Genomic DNA, 27,381 nt, shown 5'->3' with positions numbered 1-27,381 from the left:
AGCAGGAGTTCCCTGTTGGCCTGGAGGTTAAGGATTCGGCATTGTCACTGCTGTGGTGTGGGTTTGATCCCATGTGCCTTGGCACAGACAAAAAAAAAACAAACAAACTAGAAGAGGCAATCATTGATGAGGGAATGTGAGAAGTGTGGTGTAGGAAATATTTTCATAAATAGTTCTTAACATAGAAAAAATTTAAATGCTTTTCTTTGGCAGGCACAAGGAAGCCACTAAATAGGTACCCAACTACCAAGTGTTCACCAGAAAGGTCAGGGGCTTCTGTAGTCCTAATTGACCAGAAATCAAACCCCAGGTGTTAACAAGAAGTTAGAGGCTCTAGGCTTTGTTTCCACAACCTCTTCTGCACTAGAAGAAGATAGAGGGGTTTTCTTGTAAACTCACCTGGCAGATCTGCCAAGCCACAGTAAAGGGCCATTTGTATAACACCAAGATGGGCTCTCATCTTGGTAAGGTAAGAATCTCCCAACCTGGCTTGGATACAAAACAGTGGGATGGCAGTAACCATACAGGGATTCTACTGAAACAACCAGCCGCCAGCTCTCATGAGGCCTCAGTGGTGCTCAGAGCAGGGGTGACCAGTCTGTCTTGTGCTCTTATGAAACCAAGGATGTAAGGCCTCCCATGAGCAGTAATCATAATAATATATTGGCCATGTTTATTGAGGGCTGGCTAGTGTCAGGCACTGTTCTAATCCCTTTATGGGTAATTAGCTCCTTGAATCCTCACAACAATCTATGAAGTAGAGGCTTTTCTTATGCCCACTTTAGAGATGAGAATACCAGATCATTGAGAAGTTAAGCAACTCTGCCCAAGGTCACCTAGCTAGGAAGTGATGGAGCCAGGATTCTAACTCAAATAGTTTGGCTCCAGAGTCTACGCTCTTAACCTCTGGGCTTTGTTTTAATTTATTCCAGGCTCACAACCTGAACCCCAAGTTTAGACAACTGTGTAAAAATGCACACAAAGAAGAACTAGGTGGGAAATGGAATGAATGTGAGCTTGTCCTCAGCTTCTTAAAGCTAAGCAGGACCTTCGAGAGGATCGAGGCCAGTGGCTCTCAAAGTGAAGCCCATAGACCCTGGGGTGTCCCAGGACCTTTTCAGGGCATCTGAGAGGTCAAAGCTTCTTTCATGATAGTACAAAGACCCTATTTGTCTTACCCACTGTAATGAATTTGCAAATTAATGGTACACAAGCCTCAGTGGATAAAACTGCTGGCACCTTAGCAAGAATCAAAGTAGTGGCACCCAGCTGCCCTAGTGGCCACTGTATTCTTTACCACCACACAGTAGCAGTTAAAAAGAGAAGAGCCAGTGTCCCTTAAGAATGGCCTTAATGAATTAGTGAAAAGTATTAATTTTATTAAATTTTGACCCTTGAGTTAACATGCTAGGGGACTAAAGCATACCAGGTGCATTCCTAGCACAATGATTCTGAGCAAAAGCACTTGAGCGATTGTTGACTTGTAAGCCGAACCAGCCAATTTGACGTCATCGTACAACGTCATTGTTTACAGCTGCAAACTGGCTTTTCAGACATGGGTGTGTGGCAGACATCTCAAAAATAACTGAGCCTGTTACTTCAAGGAAAACAATTGACAGTATTTGTTGCCAATGATAAAATTTGAGCTTTCAACTAAAATTTTGAAGTTTGGAAAAATGTACCTGCCCCAGTAAGCTTGACAGCTTCCCATACTTAAAGACCTTTCCGATAGCTTTCGGGTGATATTAGCAAATGTGATTTTTTTGATGTTGTGGATTTGATGTTGTGTAAGGGGATGTCTCATCAACTGGAAGATCTGCCTAAATCAGTGAACCAATGTCTTTCAAATGATGAACACGCGATGGTATAAAATCACATGTGATAGTTAACAACTGATTCAAAGTATTAGATAGACCGATGGATTTTGGTGGATAAGGTCTAAATTCCATTGACATCATTTTATATTCCACATTTATTAGCATTCTTCCTTTTGCAATCCTATAAAGCTGGATTTTCTTCACATAATTCAGCAAAACAACATATCATGACAAATTGAACGCAGAAGCACATATAAGAATTCAAATCTTCCTATTAAGCTAGACGTTAAAGATATTTGCAAACATGTATAATAATGCTACACTTCTCAATATTTTTTGGCTTTGAAATATAGTTACTTTTTCAAAAATGCAAAAATAATAACATGCAATGTGTTTATTACTTTTATATTTACCGACTTAAGTAAATATTTTCATGTATCTTTTTAATGTATAATACAGTAACGATAGAATAACTCACATAAATAGAAGCTCCTTGGAGTCCTCAGAGGTTTTTAAGAGTCCTGAGAACAAAAAATTTAAGCCTCTGATCTAGTTCAGTATTTACCACCCATATTCTAGAAGTTAATAAGTTTTCTTTAAAAAAGGGGGGGGTTGTCTATGGCCAAAATAGGTTGAAAACTCTTGTGTTAAAAAACACATGTGTATATGATATATGTAAAATACATTATATATATATGTATGTTCACACACACTCATACACATACCTAACTATATAAGAGCGTTTCTTTACTGCACGACTTAAGAATCATGTTATACACTAGTGAAATCACAGTGCCCTAGAGGGGGGTGATGGCATTCAGATTTCTCCAAATTTACCTGACCTCCCATTCTCATTCATGGGATAGCTATTAACATCTTGAAGCATCAGTTTTCCTTGGACTGGATTTTGAGAAATGTTGATCCAGTACCTTCTCATTTTGCACAGAAAACTGAGTCTCAGAGAAGTAAAGTGACTGGCCATAACTTACGCTACTATTTGGTGGCCGTGTAGAGATTAGGACTCAGGTGTTCTGACTGCTAATCTAGCATTCTTTCATTCCTTTGTAACCTTGGCGCCTCCCCAGGCCCCATCTTCACTGGAAGGGATTACAGCACAAACTTTAGTTTATTTGTTGTGAGCCACACGGGAAGTCCAAACTTCAGTTTATTTGCACCAACCAGTGCTTCTAATCTGTTGCCTTTGAGAGATAATCCTACAAAATGCAGCAGAATGTAGATTCCAAAACCTGCAGAGATTACTTTTTATGGGAGGGGGATTATCTCTGTAATCCAATTAACACAGCGAGCCATGAGGGAAAAAAACACGTAGGCTTTAGATTAGCGTTGGGGGAGGAGTGGAGAAAAGAAGTTAATTCATATTAACAGGTTTGCAAACCTTTGAAGTGCATTTACATTTTCCTAAATCCTAATCATAAATCTGCAAGGTGAGCCAGTAGCTTTTGGAAAGAATATTACCACCATGAATCAAATAGTTTTAATGTTCAGAGTATTTCTTTATGAATGCCCCTTTTGAGTTTCCTTTGAGAGCTTAGTACATTTCTTCCTCCCAAATGATGAATCTGTAATTCACTACATTTCCCTCTTCATCTTGGCTGCCAGGAAGCTTTGAGTCAGGTTTCAGAGCAATCCAGATAACAAAATCGTCAACATAATGCTACAGATGGTCCCCGAATTCCCTTTGTCTCATGGGATTGGGCAAATAACCTTTCACCTCTCAGTGGGTCATTTTTGCCATCTCTTGGGTCACAGTGAAATTACTGACCCCAACCAAATTCTCTTACCAATCTTCTCGGGTCTCCAGACAACTTTCTGCTAGTTTGTGTTTGCAGCTGCTGAGAATTAAAGCAGTCATCAGATTGTTATTCAGCCTTCCTTTTCAGTATCTCCTATGCTAATATGGTCAATAATTATGCAGAGGGCAATAATATTAAACCGCTTTTATCCCCTGAAGGAAATGCTTATGTGCTCAAGATAGCTTGCATTTTCTGAGTATGTTCCAAAATCTCTGAAGATTTTATTCATGCAAGGTAAGTTTGACCTTCAACCAAACTCAAATCTATAATTTAAAGTGGCCTCTTTGACTCAAAATCCTCTCCATTTCAATGCCAAATGGATCATCAGCTGCTCTCCAAGTAATATTCGCTCCAAAGGAAGGTTCCTGCTACTGATCAACGCACATTTTTGCATTTCCACTCACAGACTTAAGTTCTGCTCTCCAATATGTGACTGTAGCTTAATTGACGGAGGAATGCAAAAAGAGATTTGCAGGCGTCTGACTACTGTCGACTCATTGACTTCCCTCAGAGAATTCTTTCACTTGTCTTTTAAATTTTCCTTTCTTGTCAAAATTGCAGGTGCAGATAAATGCTGGAATCTTATTTCAATCAGAAAGTGCCAAGAACAAGAAAAGATGGAGAATTTTGATTGTCATTGAGGACAGAGCCTCAAACAGCTGGAGGCCTTCCATTCTCTTTTAGCTTCCATCCATCTAAGAAAAAAAAATGCACTAAGGATTTCACTCAATTTGTGCAGAAAGATGAGGAAATTCACACTAAAATGAAGAACTGCATTCCCAAAATAGCATTAACCTAGAACAGTGCTGCTGGGGGAATTAGAAACCTTGAATGTGGTGGGTGCCACCTCTGGTGAAAGGTCAGGGGATGCCCTGGGAGGGATTCCTGTGTGGCATTAGCTGATGATGCACTGACTGGCTTTTCCTTTGAGGGAGCCTAGAGCCAGCTCAGGGATTTTCACCTCAGCCAGTTCTTTCTCCAGACCAAACAAATGTATGTTTCAATTTCTGAGGAAACCGGGAAATGATTATGAGAAGGAAAAAAACAAAATCAATTATGACTCATTTGTCATTCAGAGCCTCTCCCTGGGATGGTCAAATGATTTGCCTCAGGGTCCACCCTGTGCCTGCTCAGAACCTTGCTGCAGCGTTTCCATGCGGATCTGAAGGATTCTGGAAACAAGCCACCTCCCCACTAGTCTGGATCCTGGTCCTCAGCATCAGAGATGGTGATCAAGGGCTTATGCATCTCCAGCCTCTAGCCCAACTCCTGGTCCTCAATAATGAACTGAAATGTAGCCCCTTGGTGAATATTTAATCATGCATGAAAACATAAGAATCTGTCCCCAGGCCAGATTTTTATCCTTCCCCCTTTCTGGTCCTAATCTCCCCCTCACTACCCCAGCCCCCAGCCTTATCATTTTCCCTCAGCTCTTTAACAGCTCAGACATGCGCTGTCCAATGCCATAGCCACTAGCCACATGTGACCATGGAGCACTTGAAATATGGCTGGTCGCCGCAAATATCCTACGGGTATAAAATATACACTGGATTTCAAAGAGTACAGAAAAAAATGTAAACTGTTTCATCAACCATTTAATATTGATTACGTGTTGATCATATTTTAGATATACTGGGTTAAATAAAATGTTATTAAAATTAATGTCACTGGGTTTTGTTTTATTTTTAATGCAGCTTCTAGAAAAGTTAGAATCATCAGTGTGCATCACATGTTATTCCTACTGGACAGCGCTGCCTCAGACCTTACCTGGCTCCTATTCAGACTCATCTACTGAGACCCCTTGACTTGACCAACCTAGTGTCAGTCCAGCCAGACCTGGGGTCCACCAACAGCTTCAGAAAGTCCCAGAAGCAAGTCTTTCTGGCTCAGGTCTACACCGCACACGCCGCTGGTCCCCGCGTGCTTTGCTGCCCTCTGCTGGCAATCTCGGTGCCCGCAGCGTCACGGGGTGCCCGAGCCTCTCTCTCGGGCCGGCCTCTCCTGCTGCACACACCCCGTTCTGACATCACCCCTCGGCTTCCCACTTCCTCATCCTTAGCACCTTACTGTTTTCAAGAGCAGGAGTTGGAAGGAAAAGGGGGACTGCACTTTTTCAAAAGAACGATGTGTTCTGGAGAAAGCAGTTTCTTTTTGAGATCGCTGTGTATTTCCTTCAAAATAAAAAAGTATCTTGTGTTGTTCCTCACACATCACTCAGGACCAGTATCTCCTGGGATGCTTATTAAACATGCAGATTACCAGACCTCTGTGCTGGAAATTCTGGATTAGGAGGTGAAAGTTGGAAGCCCAGGACTCTGTAACAAGCCTCCCTCCTGCCCCCACTCTGCCAGGTGATTCTTGTTCCTGGGCAGGTTTAAGAAATATGGCTGCGGAGCAGAGCTTCTCAAACTAGAAGACGCTCACTGACCACCCAGGACCAGTCACATGCAGATTTTGACCCAGTAGGTCTGGACTGCAGTGAGATCCCACATTTGCAACAGGCTCCCTGGTGATGCTGATGCTGCTGGCCCATGGACACGCTTGGAACAGCCCGCTTGGCATGTAGATACCAGAGTCCAACCCCCCAGGTGTGTCTTTGGTAGCACACCTGTTATAAGAATCAATATGCACTCTGCTGCTGTGTACCACTCGCTCCTATCCAGGCTTCTCTAAACACAAGCTCGAGCTGTTCTTTCGTCTGGAAAAGCAAGGATGCCCCCTTTTGACAGTTCAACATATTTTCTGTAAAATGCCAGGAGAAAAACAGTAAGTATATTTTAGTCCAAAACTTTTTTTTAATAATTACTATTGTTGGAAAGAATTCCTTTCCCTGAAAGACTGTTAAGCCCTATGTTTTGAATCCATGTAGGGGTCCTGGCCATTTAAGCTGAAGATATGATGGGGGTGACTCAGTGTTGCTCTTGAAGGCTCTACCCTCCAAAAGGTCGCCCCCTCAAGATGAGCCACACAGAGGCAATGTGACATGGGAGGTGAGTGGTTGCCCTAAAGGACTGTCTATGTTCCCTACCCTTTAAACTCGGTTTCTGCCTTTATTCTTAACCCTTTCCACCATGGCCCCCTGCAAACATTTTTAGTGCTGTCACATCTGGCACCCACCCTGGTCAGGCTGAAACGGATGCTCACTATCCCCAGTGACTCCTGGAATTTCAGGGGAGGAGAAGTCGATAGGGAGTGCTTCTGTTAAACTATGTGCTGGAAATTTTCTCTTCCTAATGATGAACTTTGGATTTACCCAAGGTTATGCCTTCATCTCCCAAGATATCCTGAGACTGTATCATAAACTGTGCAATCTCCAGAAACCAGTGAAACTGCATTTCTTAAGCAGAAGCCCTTTTGGAGGGGGACTTATATGATCAACACATTAGAAGATAAAAATTAGCTGACCAGGAGTTCTCATTGTGGTGCAGCAGGTTACAAACCAGACTAGTCTCCATGAGGATGCAGGTTGTATCCCTGGCCCCACTCAATGGGTTAAGGATCCCCAGTTGTCATGAGCTGTGGTGTATTCGAGACGGGGCTCGGATCTGGCTGTTACTGTGGCTGTGGTGTAGGCCAACAGCTGCAGCTCTGATTTGACCCCTAGCCTAGGAGCTTCCATATGCTGTGGGTGTGGCCCTAAAAAGAAACCCACACACACACAAATAGCTGACTGGAGTTTTCAGTGTGGCACAACAGGATCGACAGTGTTTCAGGAGTGTTGATTTGATTTGATTCCCAGCACAGTGGTTAAGGGTTAGGAATTCGGCATTGCCACAGCTGCCAGCTTAGGTCATAACTGCAGCTCAGATCTCCATATGACTTGGGGCAGCCATCTGACCATTCTATTCCTGGCCTAATTTCCAAGGCTTGGAAAATGGGTCTAGCTTCTATTGACGTAGCTGATATACTGGCACATTGGGGGGGGGGTGTATGTGTGTGTAAGTGATATTGGGGGGAGGGGGGTGAGTGATTTGTTTTGCTTGTTTCAAGGCCAAGGAAATAATCTATCTCAACAGTTAATACCTTCCTGTCCTCACCCCTGCATTTTCAAAAGACTCCATCCATAGTTAGCCACATAGCTCCCATTAAAGTCAAATTTCCTTAGATGAGGAAGTCACTGAATGCCTAATTACACATGCAATGCTGGAAAAAAAAATATTAAGACTGCATTTACATTGCCAGCTTTCTTTTCCCATTACACAACAGAAGATTTATCCTTTCATCTAGTGCGTGAGTATTGCTCTTGCAAGCTTGTGGTTCCATGTAACATATATTAGTATATCATTCACTATTAGCACCAACCTTGACAGTCTAGAAGTTATGCTGCTCTCAATGTTATATATAGTCTTTTTTCTGAGCTAGAAACAAACCAAACCAAAAATAATCACCAAATCCCACATCCTGGCTGTCACTTACCCAGACAGAGTGACACTGCAACACCCCAGGGCCCCACAGATCTCCTGTGAGCTGTGTGGATTCCTGCCATGGGCTGCACCCACGCAACTATCAAATGCAATTCACTGGCAGAAAGCCCATTTAAACTTTTATCCAGTGACGTGTTCGGGGTTTTTTCTGGACAGGTTGCTTCTGCCAGTGGAATTAAGTGAGCGCTCAGTGTTTGGTTGTTGTCCAGAGATCAGTCTTAGGTGGTACTGAAAGTGACCCAACAAAATGTGTAATGCACACGTGGATGCACCTTCACCCACGTTCGCTTCCAGATGCTTAGACTTTGGAACATTCCTGTGGCTTGATCAGAAGGAAAGCCTAATACGCACACTCTGAAACTCCAAGGTCAGAAAGTAACTAAAGAAAAACTGCAACCTTTAATTGGGCTGCTGCCAAGGCCTCAGGTGTGTGGGTGTCACCTAGTTTTTCCAGATGTCAGCAGAGAGACAGGATTTGATAGATAACTTAGCCCTCACCTCCTGGGAACTGCTACTTCAATGCCTGCATCGCCTACTGATTCACATTGCTAGCGGGTTCCCAATAAATGCAGCTGACAGACTGTCGAGCTGAGGCAGCTACACCTGGGGAACAATTTGCTGAGTGGCCTGGCAGACGTCATCATGTCACACGGAGCCTAGGCAACTCACCTGGGGAGAAATCCAGCTTCCTCGGCTCCTTGCCCCACGTCTGCCATGATTCTGCTAGAGTAAGCCAAGTTGTAACATCTCAGTGCCCTAGACACAGGGCATGAGGAGACCAGGGATGGACACTGAGGCTTTGAATTTTTCTGCTTCTCGTAGCTGCTATCACACATAGTCCCAATTCTAATTTCCCAGGCTCCTAACAGGATATTATGTTTGTAAGAGTGGGAGTACGCAGTAGAACCTCCAAAAGGGTCTCCCTGGGGTTCAAAGAATAAAAAGAAGCCTGCTACCAATGATTGGTACGGGCCAACACTGCCCCCCAAGAGCCTTGGCATCACCTCGTGGCCCTGTTTCAAGGAGGATGCCCAGAGGCCAGATTCCCAAAGTCCCTGAGGGTCTTCTCAGGCTCGGCTTGTGCCTCCCTGGAGTTATGTCTTGATGCTTCCCAGAAAGCCAGCTTGCACCCATGGCACTGATTATTTTTGCATGGATCCCATAGTATATAAATTCCTCACCACCCCAGGCTCTAATACAGAGAATCACAAACAATTTGGTCTCAGGACTCCTTTACACTCTTAAAAATTACTGAGGACCCAAAAAGCTTTTGTTTATGTGGCTTCTAACTATCGATATTGACCATATTACATTTTCTAGCCACTCTCCCTCCTGTTTATGGTATATTCAGGGCCAGATATTATGACCACTCCCTCCCCACAGCAAGCTCACCAGTAGTCACCACTGAGAACTGTCTCCAGGGGCATGGGGATCTTGGGAAGCAGGCTTTCTAAGGGGATGAGACTGATGAGGGGGGAGAGGTTATCTTATATGGAACATCCAGAGAAGGCTGGTTTGGCTGCAACAGAGTGAGAGTGACATGAAGAGGGAGGTGGAAGCCAGTTCATGCCAACCTCGTGTCAACCTTGGTGAGGAGATGGCTTCATTCAAAGTGTGATGGTTATGAGTAGGGGTGACACTGCTGACTTGCTCTTTATATAGAGCAGTCTTGCTGCTGTGCAGAAAATAGACTGCAGGTATAGGAGAAAGGCCAGGAGACAGGAGGCTGTTTTAGGTGTCCAAATGAGAGATGGGAGTGACTTGGATCAGCAAGGGGAAGTGATGAGAGGTTGTCTGACCAGGATATATTTTGAAGGTGGAATTGCCATAAATTGTGGCTAGACTGATGTAGGTATAAAGGAAATAGATTAAGCAGCAATGATTCCTGGGTGTTCAGCCTGAGCAAAATATAGGTAATACACTAAAGTGGAGAAGATGGAGGTAGGAGGCAGGTTTGAAGGATAAACTCAAGTTCTATATTGAAGAAGTCCAACCAAAGATGACTTTGAACTCTCAATTGGAAATGTTGGCTAGAAAGATGGAATAAGGTTAAGTATGGAGCCCCAGGGTGTTGCAGAGATTGAAACTGAAGATATATTTTGGAAGATACTGGCATGTAGGTGGTGTTTAATCCCATAGGACTGCATGTCATCCAGGAAAAGATAAAGAGAGAAGAAGCAGGGGAGGTAGAGGACAGAGCCTATGGCACTGCAGAATTTAAAGGTAAGAGAGGGGAATCAAGAAAGGAGACTGAGAGCAAGAAAGACAGAAGGGTGATGCAAACAGTAGAGGTGATTAATTGTACCAAATCCTACGGAGAATTCAAGTAAGATCAAGATTGAAAATCGACTATTGGATTAGGCAAGATTTTGACCTTGATAAGAACAGTTTCAGCAAAATGATGGGGATGAAAGGTTGGAGAGGGCTAAGAGGATGGAGAATTCTAGGCTGAATGGAGAACTGAATGGCTGCATTTACTTCTGTTTCCTCTTAAATTCCCACTTAAATGACAATAAAGTGTTTTAATTACATAAAACTATGGAATGGAGAGAATAGGAGAGGTGATGAGAGCATATAAGAGATGTCAATAAAATTTTAGAATCTGGAAAGCAGATGGATGGGTGATAACTAATCTAGCAACCCAGAGAAAATTGAAAGCAAAGTACCAATAGTCTGGGGGAACAAGAGAAGATCTCATTCACACCAAATGAGGAGGGTTCAGAAAGGCTCAGGAATTGAAGATACCAGTTACTTATGAAGGTGGAGGTGCTAGAAGGAGCTAAAAGCAAGAATATAAGAATAAAAAGTTTCCTAGATACCCTCCTCTGCCCCCAAACATCTGGGTGAGTGACCATCCACCATCCAATCAAAAGACTATTAACCTAGAGAAGATGAGCCATAGGAACTCTGGACTGGGAGAACCACATCAACCACATGAGAGCCAAATAAAGATTTCCATTGTACAGTCTTGATTTACTACCTATGCATACCTTCTTAGAAAGGTACTAGAGGATGTATCCCATCAAAACAAGAAGGTAAACCAAGAAAAAGGGACCCAAGAGTCAAGGAACTTAACAGAGGAAGCCTAGAGAGAATTGCCAGGAGAACAGCAAGGGACTTTCAGGATAACATCCATGCAGCTGGCCTAGAAAGCAATAAGCTCAGATTAGAGTATGAGGGCAGAGAACTCCAGGAAGGATGTTTCTGAGAAAAAGAAATGAAAAGAAACATGTATTAGCTTCCTTACACTTCTAGCCAAGAGCTTGGGGATAAATTGTTAATAATGCAGAGAAAATCAAGCAAAGGAGAAAAGGAGGAAATGATTTTATAAGAAAGAGAACACAATCATAGTACATTGAAAGTCTCAATTATAATTATGACTTTTTACTAGTCACGGTAACAATGAATTTTTAAAATTTTTCATTAAAGTATAGTTTATTTACAAAGTTGTACCAATTTCTGCTGTAGAGCAAAGTGACTCATTCAAGCATATATATGTATTTTTAAAATATTATTTTCCAGGAGATTGGATATAGTTCCTTGTGCTATACAGTAGGACCTTGTCGTCTATCCATTCTAAATGTAATAGTTTGCATCTACTAACCCCAAATTCCCAGTCCATTACATTCCCACCCCCATCTCCCCAGCAACCACAAGTTCATTGTCTATGTCTCTGAGTCTGTTTTTGTTTTGTATATAGGTCCACTTGAGCCATATTTTAGATCCCATATATAATTGATAGCATATGGTATTTGTCTTTCTCTTCCTTACTTTGTATGATAATCTCTAGTCATATCCACGTTGCTACAAATGGCATTATTTCATTCTTTTTGATGGCTGAGTAGTATTCCATTGTATATAATATGTACCACATTTTCTTAATCTGAATGTCTGTCAATGGACATTTAGGTTGTTTCCATGTCTTGGCTATTGTGAATAGTGCTTCTGTGAACAAAGGGGTGTGTGTATCTTTTTGAATTATAGTTTTGTCTGGATATATGCCTAGGAGTGGGATTGCTGTATCATATGGTAGTTCTTTTCTTGTGGTTGACTTCTAGTTTCATGCCATTGTGGTCAGAGAAGATGCTTAAAATAATTTCTATCCTCTTAAATTTGCTGAGGTTAGTTTTGTGTCCCAACATGTGGTCAATCCTAGAGAATGTTCCATGTGCACTTGAAAAAAAAAAGTATATTCTGGGTTGTTGTTTTTTTAATGTAATGTCCTGAAAATATCAATTAAGTATAACTGTTCTATTGTGTCATTTAGGATATCTGTTGCCCTATGATTTTCTGTCTAGAAGATCTGTCCATTGATGTGAGTGGAGTGTTAAAGTCTCCTACTATTATTATATTCCTATCAATTTCTCCTTTTAAGTCTGTTAGTATTTGTTCTGTGTATTTGGATGCTTCTATATTAGGGGCATATATGTTTATAAGTGTAATAGCCTCTTCTTGAATTGATCCTTTTATCATTAAATAGTGTCCTTCTTGGAGTTCCTGTCATGGCTCATCAGTACAAGCTTGACTAGGATCCATGAGGATCCAGGTTTGATTCCTGGCTTCACTAGGTGGGTTAGGGATCCAGCATTGCCATGAGCTGTGCTGTAAGTTGAAGAAACAGCTTGAATCCTGCATTGCTGTGGCTGTGGCTGTGGCATAGGCCAGCAGCTGCAGCTCCAATTCAGCCCCTAGCCTGGGAGCTTCTATATGCTCTCTCTCTGCTTTTCCCTCCTCAAACTGGCTGCTGCTCTTTTCTCCGAGGCTTTGAGGCTCCACCTCTGTCGTGGCTCATCTTCCCAGGGTGCAGATTCCTTTCCTCTTTCACAGATCCCTCTCAGGAGTGCTAGTCCCATTCTGATTCCTCTTTTTCTCTTCTTTCTCTCTTTTATTCTACCCAGTTATGCGGAGGTTTTCTTGCTGTTTTAAGAAATCTGAGGACTTCTGCCAGTGTTCAGTAGATGTTCTATGAGAATCATTCTACATATAGATTTTTTTTTTTGGATGTGTTTGTGGGGGAAGGTCCATGTCTACTCCTCTGCCATCTTGATCCCCAGTAATGAATACTGATTTAACCAAAATTGTAATAGATACATATTGAGAGGATGGTAGGAAAAGAAATAGGGTTAAAAAGCTAATTTTTTTTTTTTGTCTTTTTAGGGCCTTCTAAAAAGACACCCATGGCACATGGAATTTCTCAGCTAGGGGTCAAATCAGAGCTATAGCCGTTGGCCTACGCCAGAGCCACAGCAACATGGGATCTGAGCTGAGTCTGCAATCTACACCACAGCTCACAGCAATGCCAGATACTTAACCCACTGAGTGAGCCCAGGGATCAAACCTGCTTCCTCATGGATACTAGTCGGATTTGTTACTGCTGAGCCACAATGGGAACTGCCTAATTCTTTATTTTTACAGGGAGAACTCAATAGATAATATATAAAATGGAAAAATCAAGAAATATGTGTGTATCTTTAAAAATCAAATAGGTCACAAGGCTTCAAACAAATAAATTATCCAATTTCCTCCCATCAGAGGCAGTGGCTTGCTTGCTTGCTGACTGGCTTGCTTGCTTGCTTTCTAGGCTTTCTTTACCGTCATTTTATATATATATGTAAATAAAATAGTCCCTTTGATATAAAGAAATTGGATGGGTAATTTCCTTATTATAAGCCTTGTAAAAGTATTGATTGTTCAAAATTTTTTGAATGTTTAGAACTAGGTATATGGCTCTTTAAAACTATACTTATACATATTAGTTTGATAAAAATACATTTAATTTTTAAAAAAAAATGAAGAGAAAGAACAAGATATGAGAAAGAAGAAACAAGTATAGACACAACTGGTTTATTGAGAAATCTAGACTCAGTTAGATACAAACAGCAGTTTTAATTTTCTTTAACCATTGCTTTCAATCATTTTCCAGTTGAATTTCATTTTCCCATTACTTAATGAAATACTGAGCAGATGTCATAACTTTCTGGTTACTTCCAGTTACTAACTCTATCCAATTTAAAACACCAAGCTCATCAATGATTTAAATCTCATTCCTGCCGACCCCCACATGGCTATCAGGCTCCAGGGGTTGGAGTACGGACTGGGAGGGGTCTGTTCTTTCCCCAACCTTTCTCACCTAGGATTGGAGGTGGGCTGGTGGAGTCCAGGGTGCTTTTTCTGGCCTCCTCCTCCCTGTTCCCAGGGTCAGAAGTGAGAGACAGACAGGGAAGAAGAGACTGTATCTTCCTCCCCTGTTTGTTGTCTCTGCCTCTCTAGCGCCTCCTCCTGGCCACAGATGTCATCTGTGTGGTGGTAGCTCTCTCTGGGACACATGCATGAGTTCCTCGGGGGATCCCAAAGAGACCTCCCAATTGCCAGTTTCCTGAAGTGGGAGGTACTACTTCTGCTCAGATCTCTTCCAATCCCTACCGTCCTGGCGGTGGGGGAGGAGGTTCAAAACCTTCCCCTGGGTTACCTTGACCCACAAAATTCTGACACTTCCCACAGGGGAAAACAGGATATCCCAGTGCAGCCTTGTCTCTGCCCTGACCTCTCTCCAGTCCCCTCTCCCCCTCTCAGATGGGCAGAGGGAGACAGATGCCCAGCTGGAGAATGGGATGCTGTTCTCCCCAACTTGAGGTCACAAATGAATCTCTTTAATTCCCCCCACCCCCACTTGCTTTAAAGGTAGAGGAGAAAAAATTACAGACCTCCCCACTAGGCTGACAACTCGACCCATGTGATTCTTTTTTTTTTTTTTTTTTAAGGCTAACAATTGTTAGGGAAAGTGAAGTGATAGTTGGAACAAAAGAGACACGTTAAACCACCCCTTAATTCATTCTCCTTTGTCCCCATCTTTGGCCCTAATCATCAATTCCAGGACCACAGGAAAAGTCCCAGTCAATACGGTACTTCAAAGACACCCCTTTCCTGGAGCATTGCAGTCCAGGGGAGCAGAGGAATGGAGCCAGTGATGGAGGAGGCCATGGGCTCAAGGAGACACTTTCTTAACTGGGAAATATTACCACATACTAGTATGCTAGTGGGTCAGACCCAGTAGAGAGGAGACAGTAATGAAACAGAGAAAGGGGATCGGTGTAGGAGCAAGACCTTGAGGGGGCAAGAAGGGAGAGCCCAGAGCATCATCAGTGCCTGCGGTGGGAGCTGGTTCGTTGCAACCATCAGGAAGCAGAGCATGTGTGGCCATCAGTGCAGGTATGTTTGAAGATTCTGAGGTCATTCTCTGCTGATTGTTTTTTCATTCAATGAAAAAAGGAGGCAGGGCAACAGCTCTGAGTGAGAACAGAAGTGATACTGACAATTTGATGAGAGAGGAATGGGTATAAGATCGTCAGTTCGGAAAGACAGACTCACTGATGTGCAGGGCAGGCAGCTGTGGGCTCCCCTGTGGGCTCCCCCCAGCCACAGCCGGCCACTTGGAAGCAGGCAGGGGGTGGGCAGGACTATGAGGTTTAATCAGGTTGAAGTTTTGCCAGGGAAATATGGAGAGAAGGGCAGATAGACTGAATATCATGTAAGGGTGTGTTTGGAGAGATGAACCACAGAATCCAATCTGAGTGAGGTGAAGAGTAAGGACACGGGGCAGACTTCGCAGAAGTGGGGAAGCAAGCCAAGGCTGGTGGACAGAAGGTCTCAGCGGGGTTGAAGGAGGCTGGACCTTATAAAGACTGACTGTGTGGGGGTTTTCGATTAGATTTCCTCCGTGCTGTGGCACATCCATTACTCCTGTTCTTGCTGTCATTCCCCACATCGCTCCACCTCCTACTTTTCTGTGAGGTCACCTTGAAGTTAAGTTCCTCATGTCTGCCCCTTCAGAGGCATGCCTGCCTCAGTTTCCTCTGATGTGTGAGAGCCACGGGTCCCCAGACCTGGTTCACTTTCACTAGGGAGAGGGAAACATTTCCTTTTGCTCATAATCAGCTGTCTTCTCCCTTCCTGGTTACCTTCCTGCCTTACAGCCAGGATCCAGGGCAACAGCTAAGAATGAGGATGGAAGTGATACTGACAATTTGATGAAAGAGGCCCTCTCTCTCCATGGTCCATCCCAAGGCTCCGCAGAAACTTTTCCTCTCCTGCTGACCCACTGGTTCCTTTCTCTATGACTCCTCCTGCACCACAGTTGTGTCCTAGTTTTCACTATTCTGTGTATCGCATTAGAAAGGTGAACAGGTACACAAAAAATTTACAGGGGGAGGATGTGGCTGCCATCCTCTTCACAGAAAACAACTGGCCGTTGTAGAGAACTAATCTAGTCTGCAGTAGCACGTACAGTCAGAGGGAGGGCTTATTCTGTGTTTCTCATGATAGTATAATTATTTGGGAGCCTGCCTTGCCCAGGAGAATGACTAACGCAGTGCTATAGCTGGCTCTGTCCATGTACTTTAAAGTCCCAAAGCTCATAAGGAGAAATGGATTACTAATCTCTCAAGACGATGGGAGGGATTCACTGTACAAACCCAAGATCTCCTCCAACTCCAAATTTTTCAAGTTTGCTTCAAAATAATTGTTCTATTTTCTACAGAACAATTATTTTTTCTTTTTCTTTTTCTTTTTTTTTTTTTTTCGTCTTTTTGCTATTTCTTGGGCCGCTCCCACGGCATATGGAGGTTCCCAGGCTAGGGGTCTAATCGGAGCTGTAGCCACTGGCCTACACCAGAGCCACAGCAATGCAGGATCCGAGCCGTGTCTGCAACCTACACCACAGCTCATGGCAACGCCGGATCGTTAACCACTGAGCAAGGGCAGGGACCGAACCCGCAACCTCATGGTTCCTAGTCGGATTCGTTAACCACTGCGCCACGACGGGAACTCCTTTTTTTTTCTTTTTTGGTCCACATCCACAGCATATGGAAGTTTCCCAGGCCATGGGTCGAATTGGAGCTACAGCTGCTGGCCACAGCCACAGCAACGTGGGATCCAAGCCAGGTCTATGACCTACACCATAAATCACAGCAACGCCGGATCCCCAGCCCACTGGGTGAGGCCAGGGATCAAACCTGCATCCTCAAGGATACTAGTCCCATTCATTTCCACGGTGCCACAAGGGGAACTTCCTATAAAGCAACACTTTTGTGGTAGCAAAGACTATTCATTGTATCTCAAAATCCATTTTCTCCTTTTAAAATAATAGTGCCCCTAATTTTTAGCTGGGTAAATGGCCATCAGAATAAAAACCTTATTTCCCAGATGCCCTTGCAGCAAGGTGTGGCCATGTGTCTAAATCCTGGGCACAGTGGAGATTGACTTCTTGTCACATTCTAGAGGGTAAGGGATGTGTCATCCTTCACCCTTTCTTCTATTTCCATCCTGCTGCTTGGGATGGCAAAGAAACAGGAGAGAAGGAGCCAAGGACCCTCGATGACTTTATGAATCAGAGCCACCATCCTGCTCTGGACCATCTTCCCAAGAGAGAAACAGACCTCTCTCCAACCCACTGTTATTTGGGGCTCTACTACATGCATCTGAGCTGTATCCTAACGAGCTGTATCCTAACACCCTTACCCTCCTCTTTCTTTAGCTGTATATGTGTCGGACTAGTACAAAACGCTTAACTCATGCTTTGATCTTTCCATCCTTCATTCCATTCTTGCATCCATCATTGATAAGATTGTTACCTTGATGATTTTCCCCTGAATAATGGAAATTTAAATTTTATATCTAAGATAAGCATAAACCTTCTTCCTGAATGTCTAATGTCTACAAATGCGGTGGCTAGATCCTATTCCCAAACTTCTGGTGACAAATGAATGTCCTTAGGTAAGTCAAACAGCAAATGTTGGAGTAATTGAATGGTAATCTTTGAATAGTAATCTTTAAACAAAACTAGTTGTGTTTTCTCATTGAGTATTCTAATAGAAATGATTTCCTTTCCAAAATGCCATCTTGGCCCTTCCCTGTTTGTATTGCTATTGCTAAACCACCCAAATTTAATTATCATTTAATTATCTTTTATCTACAGTTGAGTGCCCCCCTTCTGTTGAAAAGCCTATTTTATATAAACCAAACCATGGGCAATTACCTATCAAAAGCAATTTATCTAAAGTCCCACTGAAACTAGATGAGGCAGTTCCTTTAAGTCATAAAATCATTCAAAATTAGATTCGGGAAAAAAGGACAAGACTGAGTTTGAATTTACAGAATACCAACATTATAGTTACCGTAGGGTTAGGGTTAGGGTAGGGTAGAAAGTCAGTTCTTACCCATGGTGCCTGCTGTGGGAGTACACAATCTCAGTTCATCTTCTTCAATGTATATTGTAACAGATACTATAAGTGGATTCACTCACTACTTTTTTTCCAGTCCACATTTTCTTTCTTTCCTCTACTATGGAGGCTGGGGGAAGAAATTAAAATCTTATCTTCTTTGCCCCATCTCTTCTGCCTGCAGTGGCCTCTCATCAAGGGTCCTTGGCTCCTTCTCTCCTATCTCTCCTCCTCAGCCCCATCTCACTGCCTGCACATCATGTGACACAATTCCGTTAATGAAATACATGTAGAAATATCCTATTTAAAACTACAAATTACCAGTGGGAGTTCCCACCATGGCTCAGCAGAAACGAAACTGACTAGTATCCATAAGGACGCAGCTTCGATCTCTGGCCTTGCTCACTGGGTTAGGGATCCTGCATTGCTGTGAGCTGTGGTGTAGGTCGAAAACAGCTCAGATCTGGCGTTGCTGGGGCTGTGGTGTGGGCCAGTGGCTACAGCTCTAATTTAACCCCAGCCTGGGAACTTCCGTATGCCATGGGTATGGCCCTAAAAAGACCAAAGAAGAAAAGTGCAAATTACCAGTATTTCCAGTTTTAGGTATATGTCCAACAGAGGGAAACCAGGGACTCAGACAGATACTTGTACACTCATGTTCATAGCAGCATTCTTCACAATAGCAGGAGGTAGAAACAGTCCAAGTATCTATTAACAGATGAGCAGATTGACAAAATGTGGTGTCTATACACACAGTGCAATATTATTTAACCATAAAAAAGAAGGAAATTCTGATACATGCTCTAATAGGATGAATTTTAGAAACAATATGCTAAGCAAAATAAGCCAGACACAAAAGGATCAATACTCTATGATTCCACTTGTACGAGATGCCTAGAATAGGCAAATTTATAGAGACAGGTTCGATCCCTGGCCTTGCTCAGTGGGTTAAGGATCCTGTGTTGCCGTGAGCTGAGGTGTAGGTTGTAGACGCGGCTCGGATCCCGCGTTGCTGCGGCTCCAGCGTAGACCATCGGCTGCAGCCCCAATTCGACCCCTGCCTGGGAACCTCCATATGCCATGGGAGCAGCCCTAGAAAAGGCAAAAAGAAAAAAAAAAAAAAACTGTTGTGAAGCTTGTATTTTAATAATATTTTGGGCAAACATTATCTTCTGACAGATCAGATCACAATCTCAAGCAGCAATTTGAAATTTCTGTTCAATTTATTCTTTTTCTTTTTTTTTTTTTTTTTTTTTTTTTTCTTTTTAGGGCCACACCTGTGGCATATGGAGTTTCCCAGGCTAGGGGTCAAATTGGAGCTGTAGCTGCCGGCCTACACCACAGCCACAGCAACGCCAGATCCGAGCCATGTCTGCAACTTACACCACAGCCCACGGCAACGCCAGATCCTTAACCCACTGAGCAAGGCCAAGGATCCAACCTGCATCCTCATGGATACTAGTCAGGTTCATTAACCCCTGAGCCACAACAGGAACTCCTGTTCAATTTATTCTTTAACAGTCTGGTACAACTTTTAGGTTAACTGAATGCATGTTTACATGTCAGACCAGATAACAAGGGGGATGGTAACGGAGTTTCTCTATAAAAACTGAGATTATCACTGAAAGCAACTGCTCTGAGTGGCTATAGTCCGAAGAAAATGTATTTATTCCCTCTAGTAAAATAAGATAATAGGTAAGCTGTAAGTTAAGGCATAGCTTTTAAAACACACTAACAACAGCTGATGATGTTTAAAGAAAATGCCCATTTCTTAAGAACTTAGCATGATATTTCCATAAATTGAATTGGTACTTGCTATAAACATCTCTTGCAACATTGCCAAAAATATGCATGTATTTAAATAAAGGCCAACAGGCAACATTCAAAAATGAGAAAAGTGCTATGTTCAGGCAATATGATTATAAGGGACTTATTTCCCCTTTTCAAAATTTCTCTAATATTTTTACATCATACTATCAATAATTTTTAAATTATTTGTCAAAAATGAAGAAAAAGAAGAATTCTTCCCTGTCCATAATATAACTATAAAAGCCTTCCATTCTCCAGGGAGAAACAGTTACCATTTCTCTCTGGTTTGGAAAAGTGAGAGGTTCTCAAGTTTAGGAATTTTTTTTTTTTTTCTGAGCCTAGGATATGGAGAACTGTAACAATTCTCTACCTAATAAAGATGGAAATTAATTTTTTAAAGAGTGAGAAAAGAATACTCTCCTAGAAGCTATACATGCACTGGTCAGTCTTTAACTAACACTGAGGATGCCTGAAGCCTGCTGCCCTGACCAGCACTTTCATTATTAAGAAGCTGAGAGGTGAAGGTACTCTTTGACTTAGAGAATATTTTATTGGCAGAAGTGCCGAAGAGACCCTTTCTTTAAATATTCACTGTGTTCAGTGTTCCCTATCACCTCAGGGATTTACTGAGAACTCCAAGAAAGTCTGTTTTGCATCCTTAGACAAAGGTTAGCCATTTCAGGCAGTTGGTGTATGTGATGTGTTTTCTTATGGGCAAGATACTTCTGTCCCTGAAAATCACTTTTTTTCTGCACAGTCTTTTCAACGGCCTGGATGTCTTTGAGACTCTTAAGCTCATCACAGAGTAGCAAAAAGTGCCACTTGTATCCAAATCCACAATTTCTCAAGTTCATTAAAACATCTGTCTTCACGGCCATATTTGGTGCCAGGGAGTCCTTTCCTCACTACTTGGATGTAACTTAACATCTAAGAAGACTTAAGGGCATTTGAAGCTTCCCCAGGAAGCCAAGTAAGACATACAGTGCTCTCAGCCTCATTTGATTCTGATAATTTGACCAGGACTTAGGTAGAGAATTGTTATAGTTCTCCATATCCTATGTTCCTAATCCAGAATCTTTCCCAACCAATCCTGTACACATATAAAAGATACCTGCTAGCAGAATATGATACTTCAGCCAGAGAATGATGTCTTGGATATGCTTAGGCCAGAAAACATAATGCAGAAGAAAAATAGGAACTCAGACCTAATAATCGGCTGGGGAAATATCCCTACTTCTTGTTGGCAAACAGTTCTCCATGAGTTCTTTGTGTTTCTGTTCATCTTGTGGCAGCTTTTATTCTGGAATATCTGTTCAAATGAACAGCCTTAGAAGATAAAGATAGTGTCTCCCTGCAGGACAGAGGGAAGATATGTTTGCTGTGCAAGATAGTAAAGATGCTTCTGTCCAGGGCAACGTTTGGGCAGGCTAGCAAGCAACCCCCTTAAAAGATTAGTGGTTCCTAAGCTCACAGTCTGCAGCTATAACACAAACCCACTGTGTACATATCATTCCCTTGGGCCTGCCTCTGCACTGCCCCTGTGGACTTGGGGGCGAGGGGAGTGAATGAGATCATGAACATTTTGCAGCTTACTGTGCCATGAGTAATGAAGTCCTTCGTTTTTGACCCAGGAAGTTTGTCTTCTTCTAACATCTAGGAAACAGACAGACTAACCCGTTAGCTGAAAGCAGGTTAAAAATCATAAACCCTTCACAATTCTTGGCTCTCCTAATAAGAGTTAGCCCACTGTTAGAATGAGGACTCTCCTTGACCACAGTCAAAAGGAAATTTTTATTTCACAGGCAAAACAAATAGGTATGTATGACGGCTAAGTATTAATGTGTTCCTTCCACTCATACATACTTATCACTGATGAGTTGCCATAATAAAACATCCTCTACACTTACCAGAAGACGTAATTAATATCAACTTCACACAGACACATCGGTAGTGTTCCCGGAGTATTTTTAGCAAACGTAAAAGGTGAAAGATTTATATGATCTGAAGAGAAACCAGAGTATAGGATAGTTGGAGTTCCCATCGTGGCTCAGTGGTTAGCGAATCCGACTAGGAATCATGAGGTTGTGGGTTAAGGATCCGGCATTGCCGTGAGCTGTGGTGTAGGTCACAGATGTGGCTCAGATCCCGCGTTGCTGTGGGTCTGGCTTAGGCCGGCAGCTGTAGCTCCAGTTAGCCTGGGAACCTCTGTATGCCATGAGTGCAGCCCTAGAAAAGACAAAAAGACCAAAAAAAAAAAAAAAAATTAAATTAAAAAAAAAAAAAGAGTAATACCACCATAAACACCAGCCATGTGAACTGGCTACGTACTTCGTTGTTGTTGTTGAAGGGTGGATAAATTACAGGGATTCATTTCCACTATAGGTTATTATAAGATATTGTAATTTAGTTCCCTGTGCTATACAATCGGTTCTTGTTTATCTGTTTTATGGACAGTAGTGTTTCTCTGTTAATCCCAAATTCCAAATTTATCCCTCCCTCGCTTCCCCCTATGGTAACCATAAGTTTGCTTTCTATGTCTTACCCACTTATTTTCGAAAGGAACTTTCCCAGGAGGGAGCTAGTCCTGTTCCCCATGGAAGAGATCAGAGTTCCTTCGGGAAAACACTTCAGAGAATGAAAGCCGAGCTATTAAAAAAAGTCCTACTAAATTGAATAACCATCAACTAAGAAATATTAAAAGACCTAAAACCATGCAGAGATATCTGAGTTATAAAATGGACCTTAATACTATGCCAGACATACCTAAGAACACCCTGACATTTTTTTCAAAATAATTACTTCCCAAGTAAAGTGTCAATCCTTTCCTAAGAATGAAAAAAAACTAAGGGAAAAGGAAACATGGTAGAATCTCACCATCTCCAAAAGTGACAGGTTTATGATACTGACTCAAACTTGTGTTTGATAACTTTGATCTGCACAGAACACCCAGGTTGTAGATATATTTAAAATCTGGTATTAATGACCACTCAGGGGTAGTTTAGAAGTTTATTTCTAGTATCTCTGCCTTTTTTTTCATACTAATACAATTCAAGATTGTTCTAAAGATGTATAATTGTATTAAATCATATTTATAAGACATTGTTCTCAATTAAACCTATGTATGTTTCCAGATTTACCAACTCCCAGCTTGCACATTACTCTCTTGCTTTCTGTTAAAATGATGAAGCTTTACAATATTATCATTTGTTACCAGTGAGAGGTTCTTTAACATCTAAGGTGTTTTGGAAGAAGTGGGGCCAGTATTTTTTTTTTTTTTTTTTTGAGTGGCCAGTATTTAAAGGTAACTTTTTAAATGGATATTGAATTCAATCCAGATTGAAATTTCTAAACTTTTTCCTTTCCTTTTTCAGAAATATCCCCAAGGGATCAAACACATTCGTCGTAATAATAGTGCAAATTATAATCACACTGCCATGCTGAAATATGCTTTTTACCTGTGTTTGCAAAGATAAACAGATTTGAAAAGACACTGTGTTACAAGAATATGTAAAAACAGAAACTATCATATTTTGTTTAACAGGAGAACAAATTGATGCAACCTCTGTACAGAGCAATTAGGCAATATATCAGAATTTTAAGTGTAGAAACCCTTTGGCCCAGAAAGTGAATTTATCATACATATACACCTGCACATATGCCAAATGATATATGCATAAGGTTATTCAGTGCAGTATCATTTGAAATAGCAAAGAACTGGAACAACCTAAACACAGTGCAACATTGTGCCACCATTAAGAAGAATGACACAAATCTATAAATAATGATAAGGTCATCCTCTAAGCAAGGTGCAAAGGAGCTACATAGTACAGTAGTATTTGTGTAAGACTTTTAAAATGCTACTTATATACCTTTGTAATGTGTTGGCTAGCCTTAACTGTATCTCCCCGAATTCCTTTCTCTGTCTGCATCCAGTTATGGTGGGCCTGAAGAGGCGTTTCTGCATGAGATTTGCAAGGCAGAAGTAAAGCCACAGCCATTTTGATTTTGATGCTTACGAAGTAGAAGCAGCACGGATGTGGTTCACACATATCATTGTTTATCTGTTGGCTCACCTCGTTGGCCTGCAACTGCTCCACCTTCCCCTGGCTTCTCCTTCAGCTTCTCCAAACTTGGATCCAGGTGCGTGTTTAGCTCTTGAAGGGTACTAGCTTCTTTTGCAGCACACCCACACCAAGTAGAGGCAGTGAGAATTGTTAGAGGTTCCAGTCCATCCTCATGGATTCCAGCCCATGCTCACGGGTCGCAGCTTGCTTTCTTCTCTTTTATCTCCTCAACTGCCTATCCTGCAGATTTCAAGCTCTAGCATCAAACACAGTGACAATAGCCTTGCAAGGATTTTTTAGCCAACTTCTGTGACTGCATAAATTAAATCCCTTTAACCAGGCTGTGTGTGTGTGTGTACATATATGCACATATATACATACACAAATATAATATAGGGGATGTGGGACATTGGGTGTGGTAGTTAAATCTAGAGAAGAATAGAAGTAGAGTGCCTAGAAAAGGGGAAGAAATGTGTACCATTTGTGCTTTTAAGGGGTGTACCATGTGACTCTACGACATATTTAAAAAATAGGCATTTGAAATGTTTAAAACTTCTTTAATTATCTGTCTCATATTTGCACTTGGGGGATATAGAAATATTTACCTTCCTTTCTATTTCTTTAAATAGGTTCAGTTTTGCTTTCTATATTTATAAAATTTTGCATGTCACAGGGGACTTAACATTAGGGGAAAGGGGAACTTAAATGGTTTCTCACTCTAGAATCATCCCTACGCAAAAGAGAGCTATTTTAGTTCTCATATGCCTTTTGAGTCTTGCTCTTTCTAACATCCTCCCCCAAAGGACCCCATTTGCGTGCGGGGTGCCTAAGACTGAGAGGACGACAAAGCACTTACAGTGCCCTTGGAGAACTAGATCCTCTTAAGACCTGTGTGGAATCAGCATGGATAATCCCTTCTAGAACCAGCATCAAGTACACCCTCCCCCAGGAAGCTCCTGTCCGAATGGTTTGTTCAGTCCACCTCACATCAACCACACTGCATATAGTGACAGTTCCTGGACTGTTCTTTGACTTGGGACTCTGGAAACAATAGAAAGAATCAGTTTAAAGAACCAAAATAAGACATGATGAATGTAATAATTGTTAATAACTACATAACTCTTTATAATTTTCAATATATTTCTACTCATTTCTCAATTATATAATAAGAGCGAATATTAATTACTGTACATCTTGCATTGTGCAAAAATCTCAGCGTACTCTGGTGGATCCTGAGGATACCATCATTAATTCCATTTTACAAATGAGCACATTAAGGCTGAAAGACTTTGAGATTTACCCATTACACCGAGATAAGTATCACAATTAAGATTTGAACTGACTCCACCTGACCCCAGGGCCCATGCTCTTCACTAGTTGACAGTACTGTTTCTCACCATAGCCCAGTGAAGGAAGAAGGTAAGGTTATCATTTCCACCACCACCACCACCATCATCATCATCATCATCTCTATTTCAAGAAAACTAAGGACACAGAGGACATCTTATTCGCCAAGACCACATAGATAGGACAAAGTGGAAATCAAAATAAGAATGGGAGCCCTCATCATGGCTCAGCCGTTAATGGACCCAACTAATATCCATGAGGATGTGGATTCGATCTCTGGCCTTGCTCAGAGGGTTAAGTATCTGGCCTTGCCACAAGCTGTGGTGTAGGTCACAGACGTGGCTGGGATCCCGCATTGCTATGGCTGTGGTGTAGGCCAGCAGCTACAGCTCTGATTCAACCCCTAGCCAGGGAACCTCCATATGCTGTGAGTGCAGCCCTAAAAAGACAAAAAAAAATTAAAAAAATAAGAATGTTTGTCTCCATATGTCACACTCTGGTTTGCTTAACCCCAGCTGATTATGATCTACGTTAATGAATATATTTTTGTTTGGCCATGTATTCCTCACAGAGAATTAGCAAATTCTTCTGACTGTGAATAACTGGAAGCATAGTCTCAGCCCTTATGATTCTGGATAACACTTTTTCTTCTTCTCTTCTTCCGCCCTCCCCTCTTCCCTTTCCACCTCCTCCCCACTGTATTCCCTTACCCCTTCTTATTCTTCTTTTTTTTTTTCCTATCTTTTTAGGGCCGCACCTGGGGCATATGGAGGTTCCCACGCTAGGGGGTCGAATCACAGCTGTAGCCACTGGCTTATGCCATAGCCACAGCAACACCAGATCCGAGCCACATCTGCAACCTACACCCAGGCTCTCAGCAATGCTAGATCCTTAACCCACTGAGCAAGGTCAGGGATTGAACCTTCATCCTCTTGCTTTCTAGTCAGATTTGTTTCTGCTGAGCCATGATAGGAACTCCTCTCCTCCCTGCCTCCCCTCCACATGTGTTATTTGTTTCTTGGGCATCTCATTGGGCCTTAATGTCAGCACTGAAGTTCTCAGACCTCTGCATTTTCCTTGAGTCTGATTATAGTGACATATTTCTGCCCCTACATCTGCTTCTATAGACTTAATCCTTATAGCAGTGTCTTCTTCTCCCTACCTTCAGATCTTAGCATCTTTGGCAAGGCTTGATTTCTTTCAAGTGTCCCTCTTCATGCAGCTTCAGCATTCATATTAGTTTTCAAGATTTATTTCAAGCTGCTGAATTTTCGGCAGTAATTCTCAGATCTGTTGGGTTTGTAACCCTTGGAATTGCCCAGCCTTAAGACTAAGGCTGAAGACTTAAGCCTGGAGACGGTGCTGGAGATATCAATGGTTTATTGGACAGGAGATCTTAATATGTCGAAGGCAAGGTCCTAAAGCAACAACCCACTGTGTATGACAGACAGCAGGCAGGACACTGCAGCAGTCTTAGCTTGGGGGTGAGGGTGGGGGAATGAGGTTACAAATTATAGGAGGAACTGACATCAGGTTGACTCATCCATTACCATGGAAACCAGCTGAGGGGCAGACCCCTCACTGCCCCTCAGGTTAGACTGTCATAAGGCAGATATTTCCTTTTGATAAACCAGAAGGTGGAGCTCTTCTGGCCTAAGGATTAGAACAATCACTAGCTCGGGCTGGAAAACAAGCACATAGGCAGTTACTGATTAGGCTCTAGGATTAAGAGGGAAGGTCAATTAGGCGAGTAAAGTGTAGTTGAGGCAGGGACTGGCCAAGCAAGGGATGTACAAAGAGCAAGAGAATAGCAATCTTGGATAGTCTGATCATACATATTCATGAGCAGAACCCTTGTGAGTTCCCTTTGTGGCTCAGTGGTTAATGAA

The 27,381-nt window shown here is 42.2% G+C and overlaps 1 long non-coding RNA gene across 1 annotated transcript; it reads left to right on the top strand.

The window, feature by feature from the left end:
• Nucleotides 319-25,821, top strand: LOC102167754. Its single transcript, XR_002342706.1, has 3 exons — nt 319-6,397; nt 6,501-6,621; nt 24,015-25,821. It is a non-coding gene; the product is annotated as an uncharacterized LOC102167754 (long non-coding RNA).

The sequence above is a fragment of the Sus scrofa genome, chromosome 3, assembly GCF_000003025.6.
Source record: "Sus scrofa isolate TJ Tabasco breed Duroc chromosome 3, Sscrofa11.1, whole genome shotgun sequence".
Classification (NCBI taxonomy): domain Eukaryota; kingdom Metazoa; phylum Chordata; class Mammalia; order Artiodactyla; family Suidae; genus Sus; species Sus scrofa.
This window is presented reverse-complemented; position numbering and strand designations above follow the sequence as displayed.